This window comes from Cibotium barometz, chromosome 5, assembly GCF_041138505.1.
Source record: "Cibotium barometz isolate CiBa-2024 chromosome 5, ASM4113850v1, whole genome shotgun sequence".
NCBI lineage: Eukaryota > Viridiplantae > Streptophyta > Polypodiopsida > Cyatheales > Cibotiaceae > Cibotium > Cibotium barometz.
The window spans coordinates 13,461,756-13,474,028 of NC_141050.1; positions in this window are offsets into that span (position 1 = coordinate 13,461,756).

The following is a 12,273-nucleotide window of genomic DNA, read 5'->3' on the forward strand; positions in this document are numbered from 1 at the left end:
CTACAGAAGAGTCATTAAAGACAAATTGCACAAATTATGCAGTTAAAAAAGCACATGAGGAATTCAATGAATCCCTTATTATGAAATTAAAGTAGTCTCTCAAATCCTCTTTTGGAGGAGTGCTCGTCTCTCGTGATAAAGCCAGCATAGCATCAGCACTTGCATCTTATCTACTAAACATGAGTTATACAAAGACATCAAGAGCTACATAGAACGGGATTGTACGGACCCGCAAGCCTCCAAACAGACCTCAGTTAGAATTGTCAGAGGACCGAGTGTACCATTGTACACATTTAGTACTATTGAAAAAGCTGAGAGCCAAAAAGAGGATGAGAGTGAATATGGTAATATGAAACTAAAACAGGATCTGAAGCTGAAACAAAAACTAAAACATCCATGGTTCCTCTTGAAGATTCTATCATGGTATGGTTAGATTTCCCTAACAGGCAATGATGTTAAGCGCAAATGTGCGTTGATTAGTCCTTGAACTATTCATAACATCCTGACAATAGACACTTGGGTGTCATTGGGGCAACCTAAACCCATCCCTAGAGACAATGGTCTTGCAAGAGGAGCCAATGGAAAAAAATTGAAGTTCTAGGTTACTTTAGCTATGCTACTCAAACAATCGGTGGAGATGTGGAATTTAGATTCCATGTTATCCTAGATCCCCTTGAGTATAATGTCATCCTTGGTGGAACTTGGACATGTGACTTCTTGTATTCACTTGATGAATCCATGCAAACAGCTTGAACACTCCTGCACAGCAGAGCAGGCATTGTGCAATTGCTCTTATGGGAGGAAGAGACCTTGGAGGAGCTGGAACTTCCAACATATCTTATTGAGAATATCCCAAGAATTATGGTTGGATTGGAACTTTCCAATAAAATCACCACAATTCAAGCACAACTTTATTCAACATGAGAGAAGAATCTCATGACCCTTGAGTTATGGGATTTGTTAGGTCAACTCACGGCTCATCCTGAAAGAATTCCATTTACACAAGACTTGAACATGTCATGTTTGGGGTCCTTTGAACATACAATGTATATTGAAACTAACCCCCTTACTTGCAAGTTTTTTGTGGTTGAGTATTTGTTGGAAGCAGATTTGATCTTGGGGCATAAATGGACTATTGCTGCCCAAGCACCACTATGTTTTGCTAGTGATAGGGTCATCATGACACAGAGTTGACAATACCATACTGCATAGAAGAGGATCCAACCTTAATGGATTTCTATGATGTTGAATGCAAAAAGTTAAAAGCCTCTCTACATAATGACCTCCCATCTGCATTAATGACCAATTCAAACAAAGCATTTACCCCTTCCACTCCATCCTCATCAAATCTAATGCCAAAACTATGCAATCAACCACTATTGCTAAAGAAGATCCCCAACTGAAACCATCTATCTCAAAGAAGGAACTCAAGGAAAAAGCCCCATAGCAAACGCCTCTTCACCAACCAACCTCGCCAAAAGAGGGGGTTGCATGCTCCAAAACCTCCACAGTAGCAACCACCACTCTGTAAGAGACTTGAACCTCACCATCAACAATGCCCATGAGTCTCAAACCTACAGCCTCAGTGCTAACCAATGTGAAGGAGGGTCCAAAACCTTCCACTTTCACCAAAAAGAAAAATCTACCAAGACAACACAAATCAAGGTATCTTAATGGTATTAAAATATGGGTGGAGAAGCAACTACTTGTAGCTTAAGACTACTACAAAGGTGCCAATCAAATTTGGGTGCCTCGATAGTCAAAACCTCTTCCTCAACGTAGCACTTAGAGGGCAAAGAAAAATAAAAGTACTTCACAACACCGTAAACAAAAGCCTATACGAGTTCCTCAATGAACTCCAACAACTCAACAAGTGTGGGTACCAAAACAATTACTCTACAAGCACAAGGGTACTACCAAGGAAACATCAAATCTTGGATTCCCATGCACATCAAAACATCCCCTAAGCTTGCAAAAAGAAAGAAACCTCAGCACCAAAAGCATCAGCCCCAACACCAATTTATAATGTTCATCATAGATAGGTGTGTGTGCACGTGCTTCAAGAACAAGGATATTATGATGATAATACCTTCATATGGTTGCCAAAATCCAACAAGTAAAGAAAGCCTCACCACCGACTTCAACTCCAACAGTTTCACCTAAAGTTCAACAAGAATGGAAACCCAAAGCAACACCAAACAAGTCACTCAATAAATACACAAGAGCTTGCATGTTTATTCAAACCCAACAATGGCAAGGAATAGGTTCTACTCAACAACATTTGACAAGAATCCTACCTCAAAAAGGGATTTCATCGAAGGCATATTCAAATAATGAATGTCGCTTCAACGAATCAAATGAGGAATTGAGAAACACAATCTCGCTCTGATGATTATGTCTATGCTCCTCCGGATCCTTCCTTTTCTTCTCCCCCATTATTAACATATCTTAGCTTCTCCACTAACACAAATCACATGTAACCTTGCTTGTGATTGCCAAAAAAAAAAGAAAAAAGAAAAAAGAAAACACATGCTCACTAAAATATAAAAATGCAATCATTCGCAAAAAACCCCACCCCATTAGGAATTCCTAATAAACTAGTAAGCTTTTCATTTACTAACTCGCCTTTCTTATTCCATCTGGGAGGAACAACGACCATTGAACATCACTCAACATCAAAGGCATCTACAAGCTTGTTAATTCTTCCCACACAAAGGTCTTTAACACAATCACAAGGACACAGTCGACAACATTAGGAAGAGGGTCATACATTCAAGATATGAAGCAATGGTGTCCAAAGCTATAACTTGGACGGGCGCCCGTAATGGTGTGACAGAATACTTATGGCGATTCTTGCTTCAAGGGCATGTGGTAGTAAGTTAGGATGAAGTCCTAAGTGATGTACTTCATGGATATATCATGAGAGTAATCATTGTAATAGCATTAGGCCTCTTATGAGCCTAAAGTGCCTGGCCGGCCACAATTTAAGTGAGTGTGAACACTTATGGCCATGTATATAAGTGAATTTCTCTCATAATACAAGGATACTCTCCCATTGTGCAATAGAGTCTTGGTCTTGCTAATCCTCTTGCTAATCTCTCTCTCTAATGCATGCTAGTGAGTGTGTGTGAGTGATGTGAGGTGAGAGGAGGGACGAGTACATGCAGTGCAACGTGGCAGTGTGACAAAGCTCGCAGAGCGGGAGACATAGTGGAATTACTTCTCGAGGAGTTGTAGAGCTTGGAGACCTCAAGGGTTACAAGCCCGGCCATTCATGACAGTTGTTGCAGTTCCCAAGGTAATCTCTTGTTGGCAAAGAGGGTTAAGGTGAGTCATAACACTTACGTATCAAGCAAGGTACAAGGTGGTGCCAACAATCAGGTATATTTCTAATAACCTATGTCTTTCAATCTCAACGAGTATTTCTTGGCCCTTGTCTATGGCTCCTATGCTTCCAGAAGTTTTCAAGCTACAAACAAGCATGACAACATCCAAAAAGAGTCACTCTCCCTGTCTGTTTTCTAGATGGTTTTAATGAGAGATGGTTAAAGATAACTAGTACGATCTATGGTGATCCTTACCTTACCTTTCTCAATTTTATCTCATTTAAATTACTATGATAATTAAATTATGAATTATAAGATTACACTTGACCATGAAATGGGTGATGGAATTATTGACCAAGGTTTTTTATGATCCATGTTCTCCCCAATAGGATTGATACCTTGGTCTAGGTATTTTTAAAAATAGTAAATTTATAAATGATTAGGGATTTTGTGATAGGATTAGATATTTATATTGTAATTATAAATATCTAAATCTTGATAGGATTTTGTGATTGGATTATAGATTTTTATTGTAAATATTTAATTTAAAAAAAGTATACAATGGTGTTCGGGAAGTAGATAATGTAGCATGGAAAAAATTAACTTGAGCAAAAACTTGATTTTTGTACATGATAAATAGAGTGGATAATTATGATGATCAAATACAACTTGTTTATTAAAATTAACCTTGGTAATGGTTAATCTCTCTCACATAAAATAATATGGTGAGAATTGAGAGTATGAACTTTTGACGGGGCTAAGGTTGTGTATTCTTTATTTATAAGAAGGTAATTATTAATTAGCTTTTAGAAGTCCCAAATTTAGCACCTTGTGTAGACTCTTGCAAAGTGTCCCACTTGCTCCTTTCTACTTGAGCTTTTCATGGGCTAATTTGAAATCAGTTCCCAACTACCCTCTACATTGGGTAGATTTGAGGATTCATTCTCATGCATTTTGTGTGGTTTTTGCTCTCTCAAAAAAATGCTATCATGATTAGGGACTTTAATTACCATTATTAGTGGCTATATTATTTGGCTTATCTATTATACTGAACCTGATCTATATTATGTGGGCTTATGATTAGATATAATTAGGGTATCTATTAGTGAATATTAGTGGGATTTATTCACCCTTCAAAAAGAGGGTGTGCTACAATTTTTATGGCCTAAAATTTATGCATACTACTCATATCTTTGGAGCTTGAAGAGTGCTATTGCCTTTATTAACTGGAGTGGTCAATTGATTGGATAAAGGAAGGGAGTGTGGTGAAGCATCTTCTTCTCTAAATTGTTGCAAATCAAGGGATTATCTCTCAAATCATTGGTATTAGTATTCTCTATCCCTATTGCTTCCTAGTTGCAAATTTTGTTTGTTTTTTTATTGTTTTGGTGATTGCTCGTATGAAATTTATCTATTGCAATTAATTAATTAGACCAATTCCTTTATCATAATTTTTTATTTATTATGTCAATTACACGATGTAATTTGAGATGTGGTAATTAGTAATTAATAATCCCAAAATTGGCTAGGTTATGGACGATGATAATTTTATCTTGTAAAGTTTATGAAACTATCTATTTTCTTATGGTGACAGAGTTTCACATAAATTGGTAAGAATTATATAAGGGGCATGGGGAGTTAACCACCCCATGCTTTTTCAAATTATTGGCAATTATTCATGTATAATTTTTAAGGCAATTAAGTGGATTTGCCCAAGTGCTAGGTAAAGCTGAATTTTAATACTTCCTAGGCTAAGTAGTCCAATTAGGGTTAATTGATCAACACAAACAAACATATCCAATGCTCCAAAATCGCATATTTTGTGGAGTGTGACCTCTTAGTCAACATTGGGTGATGCCAATAGCTTCAAATAGACAAAACGCTAGCTCATTTGTCACGTAGTCACTTTGTTGTCACACTAGAATGCTCCTTTCCAAAGGAGTGAAGAGTCTCAATGCCTAGATGGAGGCAAGAAGAGGTGGTCCTTTGTGATGGTTCTCTCTCACAAAGGTGGGGGAAGAAGAAGACGCTATTGCAAGAAGAAAACCTATAATCAAACCTATCTAGCATGCATCCATCAAGCAAGCAAGATTTAAAAGCATACAACCAAGATTTAAAAGCATAGCTCGCATGTAAATTATTGTAAGGGAATAATTATATCTTGCTTAAAAAATGACTTATGTAGTACAAGTGACTAACTTTCACACTAGGTCGGCCAAACTTAAAAAATGGTCTAACCATTGTTACTAGTCTTATGCAACTATGTACACTAAGTTCATAGACTATCCCTATTTGACATTAAGTGTAGGTAAGATTGCTTTATATGTTCTAGTACCATCTTACTACCACATATAAGTGCCCGTTTTGTGCACGGGTAAGATGATAAAGCATCCTAGGTTATGTGGGTAGCATGTTAACCAATAGAGTGGTTAACACACAACCTTTATGACATCCATGGATATACTTACATGATTTGAAGTAGATGTATATGAAGATGTTAGACTACACTATGATGACATACCATAGGAAAGATTCTGCTGCTCGAACAAAGAATCACCTACAAAGGGCTTGTAGTTCTTTGATTTTGCATAGGAGCATGCTTCATGAAGCTGTCTACACCTCTCCATCTTATCTGGTAATTGATTACAATTCTTTATCATTGTAACCACACTCTTAACAAGCAAAGCCCATGTAACTTTGAATTGGGATGGGTTGGTTTCCATCATATGCACACCTCATGAGAGTTCTCATATGCAAATCCACGTATAAAAGAGAAGGCTAATTTCATGTTGGTTGGTGTACGTGTCTCTTGATACACCTTTTGATGTAGTGAAAGAGGTGTGAACACACATGCTTGCATTTGACTTTGGTACCCTTTCTAACCTCTATAATTTCTCTAGGTAGATTGCTTGATATAAAGGCTATGCCAAAATAATAAGATTAACAATCACGACCCATGAACCCTAATTATGTAAAGCTCGTGCGAGATGAAATCGATAAATTGATTAATGTGGAGTTTATTTACGAATCTGAACACATAGAATGGGTTTCACCTATTGTTCTTGTTCTAAAGAAAAATAATAAACTCAGTGTGTGTATCGATCTCAAGCAAGTAAATGTTACAATTGTGAAAGATCATTATCATTTACCATTCACAGAGCATATCTTTAAAAGGGTGGCAGGAAAGGAAGCTTATAGCTTTTTAGATGGGTTTTCTAGTTATGAGATCAAGTGTAGATTAGTCACCTAGTGGGGTATGTATGCTTATAGGGTTATGCTTGTTGGTTTAACCAATGCTCTAGCTACCTTTCAAAGGTTAATGTGCGCAGCTTTCAAGGACTATCTAAGGAAATCCTTGGAAATCTTTATGGATGACTTGATTGTCACATCACTTTGGAAGGAGGATGTGAGTTGATTGTCACATCACTTTGGAAGGAGGATGTGAGTTGTTTGAGAAAGGTCTTTCGAAGATGTGGCTATATCAAATTTCTTTGAACCCAAGAAGCACCAATTTATGTAAATCCAGGTCAAATAAAAAAGTGGCAAGTTTTAGATGCTTTATGACTAGCAATTTTTTTCGACTAGAAGGAAACAAACTTTCTACTAACCAATTTCTCAAGACCATGTGCACAAGCCACCGTTTCATTATGATCCCAAATACATATCAATTTTTAACCCATTCTGGGCATTAGAGACAGACTAAACATCAAATCTAACTAAGAAAGCCGGGCTTTGATAGTTTGTGGGTCTATGAGCCTTTTTTTTTTCAATACTTGGTTAAAGAGGGCTTTGCAAGGCCTAAAATTACATATGGTTATGCTTACATGTTGATTTTTCATTGGACTGCATTATGCTTACCCAAATCAAAGGGGTTCTCAATTGTCTTCACTTGGTTGGGGTTTTCTCATTGGTTTCACACATGCTTTAAGATAAGCCTTCTTCAAGCCAAGCACCTCTTCAAGCCAAGCACCTCTGCCAAACATAGTTTGGAGAAATTATAGGCATATCTAACTATTCAACGAGATTTTAATTATAGGCATACCTAACTGATCAAGAGGATTCTAATTTTTAGCACTGAGTCTCTGTGGGGGATAATAGTTGCACCCCTTGGATTATAGTTTTCCATGGTTGGTTCCAGAGGGTCGTCTCGAGCTCAAGAATGTGGCAAGGAGTTATTGACATGGGTGTCTAAAACCTCTGTAAATTTTGACATCATTTGCGTAGTTTTTCAGCACTTGAAGTAGCCCACTGGCTCATTTTTTACAACTGACAATCCAAAGTTCCCAATTTTCTCCACTTGGCTGAAAGAGGGTGATTTTATTATCAGTTGAGGCCACATGCTTACACACATGTCATCTAAAAGGTCATCTAATAGTTGGCCACATGCTTATACATAGGTCATCTATTAATAACTAGAAACCTCTAAGATATGCAATGTCAAGCTTTTTTTTAGCACTATAGGCTAGCTAGCAAAGGTCAAAGTTGATTTCTAGCACTTAGTTTTTATAGACCAAGCATTAGGGCAATCAGTTTTCCATGCCTGTTTCAAAGAGGGCCCTTCCCTGCTCAGAATCATGCATAGCTACACCCCTATATGCTCACAAGTATTTGTAGTACAAGCACATCAAACCCCATGTGTTTTTGACATCATGCTCTCTTGAGTCCCAAAGTGACCTCTTGACTAAAGTTTATAGCTTGGACTCGAAGACCTAATATTTACTCCAGCTGACCCAGAAGAGGCCTTATGCTAGTCAGTTTAATCTGTGCTTTTACATAAGTCTTCTTTCATATGTGGCTCATAGTTATATCAGTTTTGAACCTAGACTAGCTATCCTAGGTTGGTCAAACCTTGGTAAATGAGGTCTTCTTCCATATGTGGTTCATGATGATTGGTCAAACCTTGGTAAATGAGGTCTTCTTCCATATGAGGTCTTCTTCCATATGTGGAAATTTTAGACCTAGTTTAGCTATTTTAGGTTGGTCAAACCCCAACAAATGAGGTTTATGATCTTTAATCGTAGTGTTTAGCACCAACCACAATCAAAGCAGAGATAACATTTATTCACACTTGTTGGTAAGTAGAGGCCCTAGATGTTATCTGATTTTAACAAGGATTCACACTATGATAAACAATTGCTTGGATCTCACACAATGATAAAAACAATTGCCTAGACTTCACGTATATCAAATCTTTGCATAATTCAGCATGGCTAGACAACTTTTTTGGCCTGTTGAAGTACCCCTACTGCAAAGGTTTGTAGCCTAGACTCCTCAACACCACAATTTTCCACACCTAGCTTTTTTAAAGGGTAAATCAAATTTGATGCTAGCAAAATCATGTACAGATGATTTTCTCATCAAGGTCCATAGGCATGTAAATTTTAACCCAATCTAGCAACTGTGGGCAAGACCCACATTCAATGGCTCGATGGCTAATTTGAGTTGGTATGACAAAAATCTCACAATTAAGTATGATGATATTGGTAAAATAAAAACTCTCACAATTAAGTATTGTAATTGGTAATTTTATAGTTGAATCGATGAAGGGTATACATATCCATTGTTCATATGCTTTTTTGGACTTTTTTTAAATTTTTATGAATTTGAATGCTTTTTTATGGCTTATTTATGATATTATCCTTATGGTTGTTCCATGTAAACCTCTTCCTTCAAGTAGCCATTGAGAAAGGAATTCTTTACATCCATTTAATGAAACACCCATCCTTGATTTGCTCTTTAAGCAATAACGGTTCTTATTGTAGCCATATTTGAAATTGGTGAGAAGGTTTCCTCATAGTCTACTTCATGTGTTTGTGAATATCCCTTTGGCAACAAGTGTTACATTGAACCTATTTAGACTTCAATATCTGAGTTGTATATTTGATCTTGTAAACCCATTTACATCTAATGACTTTCACATCATCCTTGTGTGGGATAAGATCCCATGTTTGATTCTCTTAAAGAGAATCAATCTTTTCATCCATAGCCACTTTCCACTCATGGCTTTGTATAGCATCCTCAAACCTCTTTGGTTCTTCCAATTCTATCACATTTTTCATGTAAGTATAATATTTGACCATAAAGCCTTAGATCAACCTTTGAACTGGATGCTTTACCCTTGTGGACCTTTGAGGTTGAATTTCTTCCACATCTTCACTTCCTTGATTGATTTGAGGAATCACTTCTCTTGAGTAACACTTGTGCTTGGCTCACTAATGATAGTGTGAAGTCCTTGTTTTTTAGTACCAATTGTGTTTGGTTCATTAGTGATAATGCAAAGTCCTCCTTTACATGTAGACATATTCTCCTCTTTTTCCTCTTTTGTCACTTTATATGGTGGTTGGGATGCACTCAGCTTCATACCATCTAGCATCTCATCAAAGTCCTCCTTTACATGGAGAAATATTCTCCTCTTTTTCCTCTTTTCTCACTTTATATGGTGGTTGGGATGCACTTGGCTCCATGACATCCATGCATCTCATCAAAGTCAAATCTTTTCTCACATTCATCTTTTTGTTTATGGGGTCATAGCATTTGTAGACACCCTTTTTGTTTATGGGGTCATAGCACTTGTAGTAGACACCCTTTTGTGCAAATAAATTCCAATGAACACACATCTCAAAGCTTTTGGCTTAATCTTTATTCTATCTCATATGGAACATGTGGATAACATAAGAATCCAAAGATCTTCAAGTTTGCCACATTAGGCTTTTGTCCAGTGAACATCTCTTCCAAAGTTGTATTTAGATCAATCCATACTCTTGATCGATTAATCAAGAAAATCACATAATTACATGGATGTTCCTAGTAGTAGTTTGGCATGTTTTTGTCATATAGCAGGTTTCTTGAAATCTTTGTAATATGTCAATTATTCCTTTCATTCACTCTATTCCTTTGTGGAGTGTATCTTGGAATCAACTACCTTTTAATTCCTTGTTGTTTTATTTGTCAAATTCCCATGACATATACTCTCGTTCACTATCACTTCTCAAGATTTTAATCTTAAGACCATTTTGATCTTTGCTTTGAAGCATTGAAACTTATCAAAAGCTTCACTTTTAGCCTCTAAAAAGTATATCCAAACCGTGCTTAAATAGTCATCGCAATGAAGGTTATGTAATAACTTGCTCCTCCAATGCTTTGAGTTTGTGTTGGCCCCCACAGATCCATGTGTATAAGTTCTAAAGGCTTCTGATGGATGTATCCTTCTTTGTTGAAAGGATTTCTTGATGACTTTTCTTTTTCATGCTTGTCCTTTAAGATTTGGCAATCCCCTTACCAATCCTTTGTATGCTATCTCTTTCAATCAAGAGACACTCTTTTATGCCAAAGCTCAACCTCTGACATAGATGAGCCTCTTTTGTATATGTACATGCCTTTGGACATGAGCATTACATCCAAGATAGACATCCATCCAACCTTTTGTAAGTACTTTAATCTCGCATAGTACACCCATTTAGATTCATGATCACTTGCATATTTTGCTTCACAATATGTCCAAGTGACACTAAGTTCTTTGTAATTCCTAAAACATAAAGGAAATTTCTCAAATATTGTACACCTCCTTTGGGAATCTAAAAATGGTATACTCCTAATGTGAGTATAGCAGGGTGTGGTGTTTCACCTCTAGTGGATACACTCGTCTTCTTAATGACTTCTTGTTTTGAAGCAAATAAGTATTCTATTTTCCAATCATGTGGGTTGTACAAGTGGAGTCTATTTTCCACTTGTCTTTTTTCAAAGACTCTATGGCCGATGTCTTCTTTCTCTCTCCTTCACTAGAGGCATAATTCCTTTGCTTCAATGTGCCATTCCTTATATCTCTTTGATTTGAATAGCAATCTCAAGCCTAATGTCCCATCTTGCGACAATAGTTGCAAGGATCTTTGTTATTTTGTCATCTTCTACCATTATAGCCTCATCGATTTGAGGACTGTCTTCCACCTCTTGGCCTCTTTGAGTGTTCCTTTGACTCCCACTATTTGTGGACTCCTCATGGATATGCCTCTTCTGAAGTTGCCACCTCTTTGGCCTTGACATCCTTGTCCTCAGCCTTTTTCTCTTGATTTTCCATTACTAGTATATAGAGCACTTTCATCACTCCAATCTACTTTTGATGAGCTTCCCTCAAGCATATGTTCTTTAACAATCATCTTTTTCCAAAAGTTCCTTAAAGTTTGGCAACCAATCTCGAGACAAAATAGATGTTCTGAAGGCCTTGAAGTCTATTTGAAGACCTCTGATGCATATCTCTATGATCTCTTTGTCTTTAATTGGTTCAACCAATAATGGCCAATTGATCACATATACTTTTAATTGGTTCACCAATCATGGCCAATTGATCACATATACTTTTGATTTTTTATCACTTCACATACACCTTTGATTTTTGCAACATAATCAAAGATTGTCGAGCTCTTCTTGCTAATTGTGATCATGGCAAATTGATCACATATACCTATATCATGGCTAATTGATGACATATATCTCTGACCACCATGATGGGATTCAAAACCCGGTGCAAGGGGTAGAGTTCTACCCTCACTAGCCAAGGAGACACATATGTCGTGCATGTTGAGGAAAGCTAAACAAAAAACTATATACCGACTTCTAGCTACTTTGAGACCCTACTTGCCCCCCCCCATCTCGATGATGGTGAGCATTTGATAATGTTTTCTCTTTGATGATCTATTACACCTCTTTCACAAGGATCTCTACCCATGGCACCAACCTTGCTCTGATACCAATATTAAACACTGACGCTCGAATCGTGACTTGAATTGAATTGAATTGAGGCTTAATGCCCTTATATACAACTCTGAAAAGCATCTATTGCTTTCTATCACTTTTGCATGTATTTTACTAATGAACATAAACTAAAAATATATTCTAAGAGTGTGTTTATATGCATAACACAAAAACTCCATGTCTTTTATTCTAGGTATCC